The 13,033-nt window shown below is 45.4% G+C and overlaps 1 protein-coding gene across 6 annotated transcripts in view; it reads right to left on the minus strand.

Annotated features, from left to right (window-relative positions):
* Window positions 1–13,033, minus strand: part of UIMC1 (ubiquitin interaction motif containing 1) — a 273,520-nt gene that overhangs the window by 112,533 nt on the left and 147,954 nt on the right. The window lies entirely within an intron of this gene.

Here is a 13,033-nt window from a genome sequence, read left to right on the forward strand (position 1 = left end):
ACAGGGGAGAGTAAAACCCTCTTCCTCTTTCAGCCTCTGGGACCTCTACCAGAACAATTTTCTGACATAGGCTCAAGACTTCCGCTTCTAAAGCCGCTTGTTCGAGATGAGAAGATCTTAAGGGGGTCAGTTTAAAGGTGTCCCGCGGGATCTGGGTAAATTCCAACCTAAGCCCGGTGGATATTACCTTGCGTGCCCAGTCACTATTCGTAATCTGTGACCATGCCGGGAAGAAGGATGACAATCTACCCCCTACGGGAACCGCTAGTCATTGATTTGGTTTCTTTTGATCTCTCGACGAGCGTGTAAACATATAGCCCGTACCTCGTCTCCTTCTGTCTTCCCATCTGGGTCGATCTCTAACAGGCGAAGAATTGCGTCTTCTCCCCTGGCCAAATCTCCTTCTACCAAATGGGCGACGGTAGGACGCTGATGAAAGGTTTGGGAACCTTTTCTTGTCGTCCCCCACCTTTTCAAGCAGCTCGTCTAGGACAGTTCCAAACAAGTATTCGCCCTCACATGGAATCGCACAGAGCTTTGCTCTGGACTGGATGTCTCCCTGCCAGCACTTTAGCCACAGGGCTCTGCGAGCTGCGTTAGAGAGACCTGCTGCTCTGGCGGCCATTCTCACTGCATCCGCTGAGGCATCTGCTAGGAAGGCTGCTCCCTCTTGGATGGTCGGTAGGGCCCCAAGAATTGTTTGTCTTGATGTACCCTGTTTTAGTTGTGACTCCAACTGGTCCAACCAGACCATCATGGACCTGGCCGTGCACGTTGAAGCCACTGCTGGTCTTAAGGACCCGGCCGCCATCTCCCAGGTGTTTTTCAGGAAAGTATCAGCTTTCCTGTCTAAGGGATCTTTAAGGGATCCCATGTCCTCAAAGGGGAGCGAGGATTTTTTTGATGCCTTCGCAATGGCAGCGTCTAATTTGGGGGCTCTGTCCCAAGAACTTACTGCCGGATCGTCGAAGGGGTATCTCCTTTTGAGGGCTGGTGGTAGCGACCCTCTTTTGTCCGGTCTTTTCCACTCTCTGTGGATCAGATCCTGTATCTTTTGGTTTAACGGAAAGACTCTCCGCTTCCTCTGTTCCAGCCCACCGAACATGACATCCTGCATGGATAAATGGGGCTTAGGCTCCTCTACCTCCATTGTCCCTCTGACTGCTTTGACCAGCTTGTCTACCCGGTCAAGAGGCAGACAAAATCGCCCCGAGTCCTCTTCTCCTGAGGACGACGAGGGAGATGAAGCCTGGGAGTCTCTGCTTTTTCTCCACTCTGCCGAGGAATCAGACTCCGCCGGGACCTCGCCCCTTAGACTTTGCGGCTGAGACAAGGACTTTAGGGTTTCCCTCATTTCTACCCTGACAATGTCTCTCAAACTCGCCGCTACTGCAGGCAACTCTTCTGCCACCGTCTGCTGAATACAGGGGGGGCACAATCTTTTGAGGCACGCGTCCGGTAATGGGCATGCACAGAGTGCGCATTCCCTATGCTTATTTTTATTTGTAGCTTTTTTTCCATAGAAAAAGAAAAACACAGAAGGGGGGTCCCGTCACTGAGTGAACTTTCACGAAGATCACTTACCAGTGCCACAATCAAGTACCGGAGAACGAGGGGGATTTCTTTCAGCCGATGCTCCTGTCTGCCAGGAGGAGCTCTTACGAGTGGACTGGTCACTTCGTCCCGCATTACTGTCACGGGACCCTTTCTTTTTCTGTTTGACCTGCCGAAGGTCATCCAGGGGCGGCAGTGATGTTTGCCGCTGCTGCCCTTGCTTCTGCCGCTGCTGCTCTCGATCGCTTTCCATCACCACTGCTGCTGCTGCTGCTGCACACTGCATGTAGTAATGTGGCCAAGGCAAGGAACCCTGCCCGAGTCCCGCCTAAATACCCCTCCTCCGGTCAGCAGTATCCATGCCGCGCCCCTCCCCCCCCTTAACGGAGCTCCCTACCCCAGCTGGCGCCCGACCCCGCGCCATCGGTGTTTCCGATGGGCGCCGCCATCTTGGGATCGCCGCGCATGCGCAGTAGCGCGCTGACCCGGAAGCGCCTCCTCCGCCCGCCCCCTGACGTCCCTGCTACCCCGGAAACGCCGGAAGCTCCGCGGGATGCCCGGGAGCTCCGGAGCAGCGCCCGGTCGCAGCCCCCTGCACAGCGCTGCCAACCTATCTACGCTGCCGGAGCCGGGAATCCCCGTGGGGGGGGGGAATACTTACCGGCGGCGGCTTAATTCCGGAGACGGCCATCCTCCGGACGCCCATCCTGGGCCACCGTGGCGCCTTCCAGAAAATCCGAACCAGGCCGAGGTAGGAGACCCCCTCGCTACCGGTGTCGGCTGGCCGGCCTGGGATCCAATTCTTCTGTAGGATCCCGTCCCCTCAGGAACAGGAAACCAACTGATGCGTGGGAGAGGTGCCGCCCTTTTGTATCTGTAGGTTTCCTGTTCCTATAGGGCGGATCCCCTCTCTCGTGGTGCTGTCATGGGAGTCCGAATAAAGTGACCCTTTCCTGTACGTTCTGCCACAATGGGGTGGACCCACATTCTTCTGGTTCTCTTTCTGGCCTGCAAGTAAGAAAAAAAAAATCTGGGTTAAGGTCCCGTTACAGTCTGCGACGCTCCAGCGCTGACGAAAACGATGTGACCAAAAGATGGGTGGTACGTCGCTACATGGTCACTAGCTGTCAAACAGGCAGATCAATTCAATTACACAGCAACTATATGGCAAGCCGTAACCTCAGCGGTCATTGGGACCTTGTCACACAGCAGCTAATCTGACGACTCCCGCCTGCGTCCTTGAATTCTGCGTCACCATCGCAGTGGCTCATTGGCAGCAAACATAGCAATGCATGAGGCCAGCTGAACAACAGCGATCAAAAAATGGACAGGACATTGAAGCTCAATCCGCAATATCCAGCAGGGGGACGGTCGCCCATATCCGTCACATCTAGCAAGATTGTTGGCGAGTTCGCTGTTGCGTCACAACAGCTGTGATGTTTCAGCGATGTGGCTAGCCATCTCACTATGTGTGATGAGGACTCACAAACAATATTTTTACATATAGTGTTGCTTACCTGGAGTCTTTGCTGATTCAGATAATCAAGCAATACTCCCAAAGCTTGGAGGCATTGTGGCCTGCGTAGCCATACATTAAGTTTCACCATGTTCTTCGCCATGCTGTGTGCTTCGTTGTTCACTCCGATCATTTTCAATGTTAGCAGTCATGATTACAAAAGTGTGCCGAATGCAAAATGGAGAAAGAGGTTGGACTAGGAAGTGACATTTTTTTTTTCTATTTTGAAGTTTCTGCTCTTTATTTTTGCTTTCCAAAACGGCAGACAAATCAGGTAGAAAAACGCAAGCAAAACCGCACAAAATATGCATGAAATCAGCATAGAAAATTGTTTGAAAAACGCATCCCAAAAAACGCTTAAATGAGACCAAAAATATGCAACGTCTGCACATGGCCTGAGTGTTTTAGGCCTCTTTCACACTTCAGTTTTTTGCATCAGTTCAAATCCGCCAAAAAGGCAGACAAGCGGATCCGTTCTCAACTGATGTGAACGGATGGCATAGGATCCGTTTTCAGACGGATCGAGAGAGAGAGAGAGAGAGAGAGAGAGAGAGAGAGAGAGAGAGAGAGAGAGAGAGAGAGAGAGAGAAAATTGATTTTTTGTTCGGTACCCAGAAAGAATTTCGGGTTAAATGAGTGCCTGGAGGATCCGCCAGAGAAAAAACACGTTGCAAGCTCCGTTTTGAAATCTTTGAGGATGGTGACGAACAGCAACTTTTGGCGGATCCGCAAAAAAAAGGATGCAACGGACGGCAATCCATCACAATCCGCCAATAATGGGGGAAAAAAACGGATCCTCAAAGGAAAATTGAGGATCCGTTTTTTTCAAAACCTGGCGGATTGTGACTGATTGTAAAAAACTGAAGTGTGAAAGAGGCCTTAAGAGGATGCCGATTCAGGAAACTGCAGCGTTTTTCTTCATGAAGTTTCTTAATCATTTTTTTTGTTGTTGATCACCAAGTACTTTTTCATTGTTTTTGGCAACAGGTGGGTGTTTCTAGTGTTTTCTTGGGTTGTCTTTTGCACTCAAGATCTCAAAAAAAATGTTAAACTTTATTCAAGTATCAAAAATCTGCTATTGATTTTTCCATCAAAAATGCTGCAAAATGATTAAAAAGATAAGTTGGCATGCACTATTGCAAAGTATAGAGCATTTTCCGAACATAAAACACCTGTAGAATGGACAGCTCACTTCTTTCAACTGCTTGGCATCTTTGAAAACCTGTAGCAGTCCTGGAAATGATGATATGGTCTCCACAAAGCTCCGAACCCTACATTATCGAGTGTCTATAGGCTTATATGACGAGAGAGAATAATTTGTATAAGCCTACCTCCACAGAAGATCTGTGGTTAACTCTTCAAGATGTTTGGAACAACCTTTCTATTGGTTCCTTCAAAAATTTCTGTGCAAGTGTACCTAGAAGAAATGATGCTTCAATGCCATTTCTAAGGCAAAGGGAGGTCACATCAAATATTAATTATTGAATATCTTCTGTTCATTCATTTTGCATTCTGTTAATTGATAAAAATAACCCATGAACACATCTATTTTTGAAAGCTTTGCAGCATTTATTTCACACGACTGAAACTTTTGCACAGTACTGTATAGGAGATATTGATAAATAATTGGCCTCGAATATTTCTTTCTAGCAGCCAAAAATAAATCCCGTTGCCATGGAAACAAGTAGTAACTTAAAACTAATTTTAGCATAAAAGGTTATGCGATTTTGAAATTGTGGTTAAGATTGGAACTTCTGCCAACACTGTGTAAAGGTGTCTTGCTTGGGCAGGATAATGCGCCTGCCCACAAGGCTCGTACTGCTCTGCAAAAACTCAAATCAAGCTAATACGGTAGTGTGACAACGGCCTTAAAGTGTTTTACAGAGGCAGTTTTGGGACACTGTTCCATACACAGACATTCTGCTACAAGTATTCCTGAAACAACACTTTGTTATCCATAGAACTTTATGAGCACCAACTATCATCTGTCTCCGTAATGGGAAAATCTATATTCACTGAATACCGATTTTTTTTTTTTTCCAAAAAATTGAGAATGTTGAGACTGAACGATTTGTTCAGGCAGAGAAAGAAGAGGATTTAAAAAGTTGCTTACTTTCATGTGTACTGTCATGAGAGGATCGGAGCACAGGGCACCGACACTCGGCTCCAGCTCGCAGCAGCAGCAGAGAGTCATTAGCATATCACATCCAATGCCATACGCTGGTGTGACTCCAAAGGCAGGCGATTCTATAAATGAACTATTGAGGAGTCATAACTTTTTATTACAAGCCATTCTATGTTACTACTTGATGAAGCTGTAAAGAACAAGCCAAGAGGTTGGAATGTTGTCAAAGTAAAAGGCGGGTATGATGAGGAATCTAAGGTAGAACACATTCTGTCTCGCTTCATGTGTGTCTCTTTACTCTTTGTTTCCATGTGGCTCTATAGTTTTGCTGCCAGCTTGCAATAATGCCGCATTCACACATTCATGTGTCAGCGCCAAGTATGGACTAGCCACAGGTCTCTTAATCTGAATTTGACTGCCTCATGTATGCCTATGTGGCGGTCAGATTTGAGTCAGGAGACCAGAGGTCAGTTCATGCAACACAGTTTATACACGGACACTGAGAAATGGATGTGTAAATGCGGCATAAAAACAAAGAAAACCACTGCATGAACAGGTGTGTCCAAACTTTTGGTCGATAAAGTATATATATAGAAATTCATAAGCCTGTTTATGTACAGTCATATGTTAAAGTTTGGGCACCCCTATTAATGGTAACCTTTTTTCTTTATAACAATTTTGGTTTTTGCAACAGCTATTTCAGTTTCATATATCTAGTAACTGATGGACTCAGTTATATTTCTGGATTCAAATGAGGTTTATTGTACTAACAGAAAATGTGCAATCTGCATTTTAACAAAATTTGACCGGTGCAAAAGTATGGGCACCCTTATCATTTTCTTGATTTGAACACTCCTAACTACTTTTTACTGACTTCCTGAAGCACTAAATTGGTTTTGTAACCTCATTGAGCTTTGAACTTCATAGCCAGGTCCAGGTGTATCAAATCATGAGAAAAGGTATTTAAGGTGGCCACTTGCAAGTAGTTCTCCTATTTGATTCTCCTATGAAGAGTGGCATCATGGGCTCCTCAAAACAACTCTCAAATGATCTGAAAACAAAGATTATTCAACATAGCTTTTCAGGGGAAGGATACAAAAAGTTGCCTCAGAGATTTAACCTGTCAGTTTCCACTGTGAGGAACATAGTAAGGAAATGGAAGAACACAGGTACAGTTTTTGTTAAGCCCAGAAGTGGCAGGCCAAGAAAAATATCAGAAAGGCAGAGAAGAAGAATGGTGAGAACAGTCAAGGACAATCCACAGACCACCTCCAAAGACCTGCAGCATCATCTTGCTGCAGATGGTGTCACTGTGCATCGGTCAACAATACAGCGCACTTTGCACAAGTAGAAGCTGTATGGGAGAGTGATGCGAAAGAAGCCGTTTCTGCAAGCACGCCATAAACAGAGTCGCCTGAGGTATGCAAAAGCACATTTGGACAAGCCAGTTACATTTTGGAAGAAGGTCCTGTGGACTGATGAAACAAAGATTGAGTTGTTTGGTCATACAAAAAGGCGTTATGCATGGAGGCTAAAAAACACAGCATTCCAAGAAAAACACTTGCTACCCACAGTAAAATTTGGTGGAGGTTCCATCATGCTTTGGGGCTGTGTGGCCAATGCCGGCACCGGGAATCTTGTTAAAGTTGAGGGTCGCATGGATTCAACTGAGTATCAGCAGATTCTTGACAATAATATGCAAGAATCAGTGACGAAGTCAGAGGAACAATTACAATGTTCTGGAATGGCCATCCCAGTCCCCAGACCTGAATATCATTGAACATCTGTGGGATGATTTGAAGCGGGCTGTCCATGCTCGGCGACCATCAAACTTAACTGAACTGGAATTGTTTTGTAAACAGGAATGGTCACAAATACCTTCATCCAGGATCCAGGAACTCATTAATAGCTACAGGAAGCGACTAGAGGCTGTTATTTTTGCAAAAGGAGGATCTACGAAATATTAATGTCACTTTTATGTTGAGGTGCCCATACTTTTGCACCGGTCAAATTTTGATAAAATGCAGATTGCACATTTTCTGTTAGTGCAATAAACCTCATTTGAATCCAGAAATATAACTGAGTCCATCAGTTATTAGATATATGAAACTGAAATACCTGTTGCAAAAACCAAAATTGTTATAAAGAAAAAAGGTTAACATTAATAGGGGTGCCCAAACTAACATATGACTGTATATACAGAGCTGACAAAAATTAAGAGACCACTGCAAAATTTTCAGTTTGTCTTATTTCTTCTCTTTTTAGCTATATTTGTGAGTAAAATGTAAATTGCTTTTTTATTCTATAAACTACTGACAACATGTCTTCGAATTTCCAAGCACTAAATTTTATATTTATTTTCAGAAAATGAGAAATTGTCAAAATAACAAAAAAAATGCAGTGCTTGCAGACCTCAAATAATGCAAAAACAAGTTCATAATCATTTAGAAACAACAATACTAATGTTTTAACTCAGGAAGAGTTCAGAAATCAATATTTTGTGGAATAACCATGATGTTTAGTCCCAGCTTTCATGTGTCTTGGCATGCTTTCCACCAGTCTTTCATACTTCTTTTGGGTGACCCTATGCCACTCCTGGTACAAAAATGTAAGCAGTTCTTCTTTGTTTGATGGCTTGTGACTATCCATCTTACTCTTGATTACATTCCAGAGATTTTCTATGGGGTTCAGGCCTGGAGATTGGGCTGGCCATGACAGGGATATGATGTGGTGGTCCTTCATCCACACATTGATTGACCTAGCTGTGTGGCATGGCGCATTTTCCTGCTGGAAAAACCAGTCCTCAGAGTTGGGGAACATTGTCTGAGCAGAAGGAATCAACTGTTTTTCCAGGATAACCTTGTATGCGGCTTGATTCATACGTCCTTCGCAAAGATTAACCTGCCCAATTCCAGCCTTGCTGAAGCATCCCCAGATCATCACCGATCCTCCACCAAATTTCACAGTGGGTACAAGACACTGTGGCTTGTACGCCGTTCCTGTTCTCTGTCTAACCATTAGATGACCAGGTGTTGGGCAAAGCTGAAAATTATACTCATCAGAGAAGATTACCTTACTCCAGTCTTCTATGGTCCAATCCTTATGGTCTTTGGCAAACTTCAGCCTGGCTCTCCTTTGTTTCCCATTGATGAAAGGCTTTTTTCTTCCTTTACATGACTTGAGTCCTGCCTCTAGGAGCCTGTTACAAACTGTTCTTGCCATATACTTCACCCAAGCTGCCATTTGCCATTCCTTTTGTAGGTCACTTGATGTCATCCTGAGTGACATTTGAATAAGATGACTGTCAGTGGAGAGTCGTTTTTGCCCTCTGCCGATCTGTAGCTTTGTTGTCCCCAATCTCTGCCGCTTGACCTTGTTAGAAATTTTAAAGGGAAGGTGCCATCCAAAAATTTTTTTTTCAGCAATTGAAAAAATGTGAAGAATTAATGTTTACACTTTCTTAAAAAATATTATCGTTTGTTTTTAAATTTGTAAAATATGAAAAATAATTTTAAAAAGTTTGGCATTTCCACTTGTTAACACTAGGGGGAGCAGCTGCTGAAGTTTGGCACAAAAACCTAGTGCAACTAGCTCACATTACTGCCCTGCAGTAATTATGGGCGGAGTCTGCTGACATGGGTGTGGTGTCACTCCTCTCCTCCCCTTCTGGGTGTTTGCTAAGGGAAAAGAGAGGATGACATCTAGGAACACAGTGAGCCGCCATTTTGATGGGGCCTGCAAAGTTACTGACTGTCTTTGCATGTAATGTCTGGATCAGACCAGGCCATCAATCAGCAGACGTTTCCTGGATTTCTGTGGAGCAGACAAGCAGACGGTCCATCCATGTGTATAAAACACAGTGCTCTATGTACAATCCCTGGCACCGAACAGGGTGCCCCCCACAGACCAGCACACTGCTCTCCTGAAATACTCTGTGCTGCACAGCACCCTGCTCCTTCCACCATATATCAGGCCCCTGTCGCCTCGCTTTCACGCATCGCCAGGACAGGATCTGAGGAGAGGAATGGGGTCTTCGGTCACCGAGGATGGCAGGCAGCAAGGATTCTGGGAGCAGGGTGACAGCAGCACAGAGTATTTCAGGAGAGCAGTATCACACGGGATAGGATTAGATACAAGGCTCAGCAGACAGCATCATACAGGATAGGATTAGATACACGGCTCTGCAGTCAGTATCACACAGGAGAGGATTAGATACACAGCTCAGTAGTCAGTATAACACAGGAGAGGATTAGATACACGGCTCAGCAGTCAGTATCACACAGGAGAGGATTAGATACACAGCTCAGCAGTCAGTATCACACAGGATAGGATTAGATACGCAGCTCAGCAGTCAGTATCACACAGGAGAGGATTAGATACACGGCTCAGCAGTCAGTATAACACAGGGAAGGATTAGATACACGGCTCAGCAGTCAGTATCACACAGGATAGGATTAGATACACGGCTCTGCAGTCAGTATCACACAGGAGAGGATTAGATACACGGCTCAGCAGACAGCATCATACAGGATAGGATTAGATACACGGCTCAGCAGTCAGTATCACACAGGAGGATTAGATACATGGCTCAGCAGTCAGTATCACACAGGAGAGGATTAGATACACGGCTCAGCAGTCAGTATCACACAGGATAGGATTAGATACACGGCTCTGCAGTCAGTATCACACAGGAGAGGATTAGATACACGGCTCAGCAGACAGCATCATACAGGATAGGATTAGATACACGGCTCAGCAGTCATTATCACACAGGAGAGGATTAGACACACGGCTCAGCAGTCAGTAATACACAGGATAGGATTAGATACACGGCTCAGCAGTCAGTATCACACAGGATAGGATTAGATACACGGCTCAGCAGTCCGTATCACACAGGATAGGATTAGATACACAGCTCAGCAGACAGTATCACACAGGGGAGGATTAGATACACAGCTCAGCAGACAGTATCACACAGGAGAGGATTAGATACACGGCTCAGCAGTCAGTAACACACAGGATAGGATTAGATACACAGCTCAGCAGTCAGTATCACACAGGATAGGATTAGATACACAGCTCAGCAGTCAGTATCACACAGGGGAGGATTAGATACACGGCTCAGCAGACTTTCACACGAGACAATATTACAGATATGCCCACACTGGTGAAACTTCCAGCCCCCCCCATACACTAGACTATGGGCTGTATAAGTCACTGTCCTAAGACAGCCATAAAAGCTGTCAGAAAAGGGAAGGTGTCAGATTACCGGAGATCACTGGGGCTGTGAGTGAGGAGGCAGAGACAGAGCAGAAGAACACAGAGCAGGAAGCACAGGGCCGAGCCTGGAGTAAGCAGGACAGAGGAGCATAGAGGAAAGTCACCCGCACTCACCACTCTCCATCCTCCGGCTCCAGTGAGCGGTTCTCTCCTCTGCTGACACATTCTCCATATCTACATCCTCTCCTCACAACACAGGACCTGTTATGCCACAAGTGGTCCTGTGATAGAGGGTAAGTGGAGCTCAGCAGATAGCACTGGGCTACAGTAAAATGGCGCCCAGCCACACCTACAGCAGTGAATGGTGCAGCCCACAGGGGCGTGCCCAGTTCACTGCTAATGAGGCTGCAATGTTAAGAGATAGGGTCGGGAACCGCCCGCAGTCTCCTATGTCCAGGGACGGCCATATTTGCAGACTGTATGAGTCCTCCACAGATCTGCAAATCAAGATGGCAGCGCCCAGTGGCTACATTAAAACATTATTACAAACAAACCATAAATCCTAGTTACTAAAACATTTGCTGAAAAAACATGTTTTGTTACTTACTCTTTTTTTGCAAATTATATAAAATTGCGACACCTTCCCTTTAAGGACGGAGGCAACATGACGCTCACTGTATCCCTCTGCTAGTAAAGCCAGAATTGAGCCCTTCTTATCCTCACTCAAGACTTTTCTTTTCAGCTCCTTGGTTAAAAGTTATTTCTTTTCATTCCTATTACTTTTGGGATATTACTAGCACTTGTTTTGCCATCCAGCTTGTCGAAGTTCAAGAGGATTGTGAACACCACAGCAGGGTTTTTTACTTTCCTTCATTAAATAAGATTTGGTTCAGGTGATCAACTAATCAGAAGCACATTAAATAGAATGAGGTGTACTCTGGTTGGAATTCAACTGACACTGGAGTGGAATCGGACATGTAGAGAAGCTGATTTTTATAAAACTGTGAGGTGGTCTCTCAATTTTTGCCAGAGCTGTATAAATACATACATACCTGAATAGTTTGATGAACCGACAATAGTAATTCACCCTTGAAGCACAATTCCTGCAGATCAAAGCAGGCACAATACAATAGCCTGAATCTGCATTGAGATATTGCTCCTAGTGATGCCTACTATTGTTCCAAACCGTACGATACCCCTTCCATAGCCTGAACACTTATGCCAATCGCACTATGCAGTATATTGCAGCTCCCCACTACATTGTTCGACGCTTCCACAGCCCCTACCTAGACAGTACGATTCCCCCAAATCATGAATCCCCAGTTTCCCCATATCCCCCACAGCTTTCTTACAGCTCCCAGCCTAAGCAGGCTTGCAAAACAGACCTGGCTCTTAACCAGGAGGATGTCGGGTTGACACAATGTCCACTGTACAGAGTGCAAGGAAAGGAACAGCTTTGTCACTGAAATGTCACAAGAACCAACAATCGTGGCCAGTAGGGGTCACATGATGAAGGCGATAGGGGAACTGTAGGGGAGGCAGATAGCTGCTAACTACCCGCCAGCAAGTGCACAATTGTATAAAAAAAAAAAAAAAAAAAAAAGGTCCCCCACATCTCCTTTTAGACTCTGCAACCTGACTCCCTTTAAAAGGTACTGTTTAAAAGGTAGAATTTCTGAAGCAGCCAGTTTGCCACCATGTTCTCAGACCAGATACATCCATGTAAATATTATCATGGGTCCTACAATAGCAGCAGCAGCTGTTCACGTGCACAATATTAATATGAAGCACATAAGCACAGCAGGCCTGGGCATCTGTGACTATAGCCAGTTACAAGAATTTTAAACGGTTATCAAAGAAATCTTCATAAAGATGCAGATTAAATAGCGAGCATACAGACAGCTTTAAAAACCAGCGCGTTTCACACACTTACATGTCAGCATTCATTGTGTTTATTCACATGCATTTGTCAAATTTTAAAGTAACAAGTTTGTAAACTTTATATAGGAAATTAAAAAAAAGCACCCCCTCAATTTTTCCTCGACTAGGCAGAGATGAACACGCATGCGCCATTCTTCTTCTTCCTGATCTAGCCGAGTTTGGTTCCAATGGCACTAACAGTAATCAACTACTGGGACATGGAGTGACAGGAGGGGCACTCCTAGTAGGTGCTGCTGCCTACCTCCACGACCCAAACAGACCAGAAATGGACATACATTTTGAAGTAGGAAAAAAACAGGGTGACAAATTATTACTAACACTAGCCTACTGTTCTACGTAAACGCTTAGGGGCATTTTGGATGAGGGGGGTTTACTGGATTCATGGGAGAACCCGACAAATGATCCTCAGTTATTAAAGGGAACGGTCACCTCATTTTTGGCCTATAAGATGAGGCCAACGGGGGGTGCGGTCCGGCGCCTCCCATCTTCTAGCGATGACATCATCCTTCTTACTTCTGCTGCGGCTCCTGCGCAGGCGTACTTTATCTGTCCTGTTGAGGGCAGAGCAGAGTGCTGCAGTGCGCAGGCGCCGGGAAAGGTCAGAGAGGTTTGGCACTGCAGTACTCTGTTCAGCCCTCAACAGAGAAGATAAAGTACACCTGCGCAGGAGCGGCGGC

This window comes from Dendrobates tinctorius, unplaced genomic scaffold (assembly GCF_039654945.1).
Source record: "Dendrobates tinctorius isolate UK_male_01 unplaced genomic scaffold, ASM3965494v1 ptg000139l, whole genome shotgun sequence".
In the NCBI taxonomy this organism is placed as follows: domain Eukaryota; kingdom Metazoa; phylum Chordata; class Amphibia; order Anura; family Dendrobatidae; genus Dendrobates; species Dendrobates tinctorius.